Consider the following 3,200-nt stretch of genomic DNA (forward strand, 5'->3'; position numbering starts at 1 on the left):
ACACACAGCCGACTCGGGCCTTGTTTCTGGCTGTAACCGGCTGCTGCCCTGCTGACATTTCCGGGGGTTGGGACAGTAGGCCTGCGCTTCCATGGCCCCTTCCATAGACCCAGTGATGGGAAAGCAGGCCGCAGGTGCCCTGGCCTGCCCCTGCCGTGAGTGGGTCTGGGCTGAGTCGGGCCAGGCAGCCTCTGGCCGAGGGCCCAGGCTGTTAACTCACCGACAACACAACAGAGGGCCGTCATCAGATTTATTGGATGAACAAGGCAGGTGGGAATTTTCTCGGACCGCGCATCCGCTGACAGGAAGCCGTGCAGAGACAAGGGAACGAGCATTTGTAAGAGCCGTCATTAGACGCGTTCTTCCCTGGAGCTCCGGGGACAGGCAGGGTCAGACTCTGCTGAGTGAGGAGCAGCCGCAGGGCAGGCAGCCTCGCGGTCAGGTGGTTAACGCCCCTCCCCGAGCCCACCCTGCCCAGTGACTGCTGCACAGACCACTTCCGTGTGCTCGTCATGTTCTTTCCCAGGCGCTCAGCTAAGGACTCAGGTCTGGGTGTCGCTTCGCATGGGAATCCGCAGGTGTGGCTCAGGCCCCTCTCCCCTGAAGCAGCTCTGTGACACCCTGGTGACAGTCACGCCCCAGTGCCAGAGACATGCAGAGGCGCACACTTGCCAGGCTGCCCGTGCAGACTGCCGGCACCGCCGCCCGAGGCCGGCTCGCTGTCCTACCAGTCGAGGAAGAGAAGGGAGAAGGAGCACATCACGAGGAAGAAGAGGATCCACACGCGGAAGCCAGCGTTGTTCTTGATGGCCTCTCTAACGTCTTCGTTGCCCTCCTTGATGTTTTCAGTCGTTCCAACCACCAACTGGTGAATGTTGTCAACCTCCACTTCCTGTTGCAACACCTTTTCCGTGAATATCTCTTGGAGTCTGGAAATTTCAACCACTTTCCCTTCGATTTGCCTCACTTCGTCAAACAAGCTGTTCATCTCCCCAACGAGCCGCTGATTTTCTTGTTCAAACATTTGCATTTCTTCTGGGGATAACTCGTCTTCTCCTTTGCCGTCTCCCCGGGCACTCAAGTCAGGCTGCGCTTCAGACACAGTCTTTTCTGGGAACTCTTCAGAGGCAGGTTTCTCTTCAGAGTCTTTTGAAGGATTCTGTGACGCTTTCTCAGAAGAGATGGATTCTCTTGCTTTTGCATTTGGTTCTGGTTCCAGCTTAGATAATCTCCTCTTATCCACCACTCGTTTAACTCGGATGGCTCTCTGTTCTGAGTCAAGTTCACACACTCTTTTTAAGTAATCCTCGATGAAATCCAGAATGGCCGTCCTGTGCTCCTTCACCTGCTGGGAGTGGGCCTCCCTGTGCGCATCTGTCCTGAGCTGCTGAATTGCTTCTGAGCAGGTCCTCATGTAGATCTGCGCGTCCTGGTCTATCTGGTCTCCTGTGTCTGTCATCCTGCCACAGTCAGACAGAACGTGGCTGTAAGCATTAATATAATCTTTCCTATGCTCCAGAAGAAAATCTCTCAGTTTGCTGTGGCCTGGGCAGGCAGTGGAGGATGGCCTTGCACCTGCATGGGAGACCAGGAGGAAGCGCCTGGCTCCTGGCTTCGGATTGGCGCAGCTCCGGCTGTAGCAGCCATTTAAGGAGTGAACCAATGGAAGGAAGACCTTTCTCTCTGTCTCTTTCTGTCACTGTCTAACTTGTGAATCTGAAGGGTCAGCTGCTGATTTTTATATAAATCCCATTCATGGACACTAAGGATGCTTGAACAGCATTTACCTCAAACAAAATACTTTGAATAACACTTAAGCAGGAGAAACAATTCTCTGCTGTGCTAAAGAAGAAATCTTTATACCGATGATCAGAGAGAAAAGTGAGCCCCTAGCTCAACTATTTTAGTATTAGGTTACCGTGTGTGTGTGTGTGTGTGTGTGTGTGCGTGCTGAAATTTGAAGATGCTTCATGTATCTACGTATACACATGCACACACACACACACAAATCTGTATAGCTCCTTCAAATCTGAACTATTTATGGTATACATAAATTTAATTTGCATCTCTAAATAAGTACAGTTAATATTAACATTTCAAAAATATAAATAATTTTATTTTTAATTCTTGCATATTTCAGATGAAATTATCTTACATTGTAAAGATGACATATCACAAATTTAAAATTTCTCACCAACTATTCCAGTTTAATATTTTTCCTCAAAATCATCATGACACTCATTTCCCACAACAGGATCTATTCAGAACCAGTTGTAGGTGGTTGTTATATACCCAGATTTTTTAATTTTCAACAGTCCTTTTGTTAATAATATTCTGATTTATTGATGAGTAGACATATATCCCTATTCCCTATTTTGGTGATGATTCAATCATTTCAATTCCCTCTAATTCTTTTACATGGAGAACTCAAAAGTAAAGAACTATTAGACTCAAATTAAACTTTCCCAGCAAAAATTGCATTATACATGGTATTTAATGGTTAAGTTTGCATAAAATGTTGCATAGAACTTAGTCACCTGTCTCCTGATATGAGTGGTGTTGAGACTGGCCAGCAGATTAAAATTGTGAAAATTTGCTTCCTTTTATGTGTTATTTTTCTTCTAGTTGCAAAAACATACCTTATCATTACACAGATATTCAATTGCTCTTCAGATAACTGCCATTATCTGTTGATCACTGGTATTTCTTTTTTTTCTTTTTTATTTATTTATTTATTTTTTGACAGGCAGAGTGGACAGTGAAAGAGTGACAGAGATAGAGAGAAAGGTCTCCCTTTTTTCCATTGGTTCACCCCCCAGTGGCTGCTGCGGCCGGGTATTGCAGCCGGCGCACAGCGCTAATCCAAAGCCAGGAGCCAGGTGCTTCTCCTGGTCTCCCATATGGGTGCAGGGCGCAAGGACCTGGGCCATCCTCCACTGCACTCCTGGGCCACAGCAGAGAGCTGGACAGGAAGAGGAGCAACTAGGACAGAATCCTGTGCCCTGACCGGGACTAGAACCTGGTGTGCCGGTGCTGCAGGCAGAGGATTAGCATATTGAGCCGTGCTGCTGGCTGATCACTGGTATTTCTAATAACTAATGATTACATTAGCAGTTGACAAATAGTGTTTCTTTGAAAATTTTTAATTTTGGGCCAGCACTGTGGCATAGCAAGCAAAGCTGTCGCCTGCAATGTCGGCA

General features: G+C 47.3%; 1 pseudogene; it reads right to left on the reverse strand.

Moving 5' to 3' along the window:
* Positions 1-631: 631 nt before the first annotated feature.
* Positions 632-1,474, reverse strand: LOC100339360 (syntaxin-18 pseudogene; annotated as a pseudogene).
* Positions 1,475-3,200: the final 1,726 nt, after the last annotated feature.

Source organism: Oryctolagus cuniculus, chromosome 7 (assembly GCF_051225735.1).
Source record: "Oryctolagus cuniculus isolate XC-2025 breed Fujian yellow rabbit chromosome 7, ASM5122573v1, whole genome shotgun sequence".
Lineage (NCBI taxonomy): Eukaryota > Metazoa > Chordata > Mammalia > Lagomorpha > Leporidae > Oryctolagus > Oryctolagus cuniculus.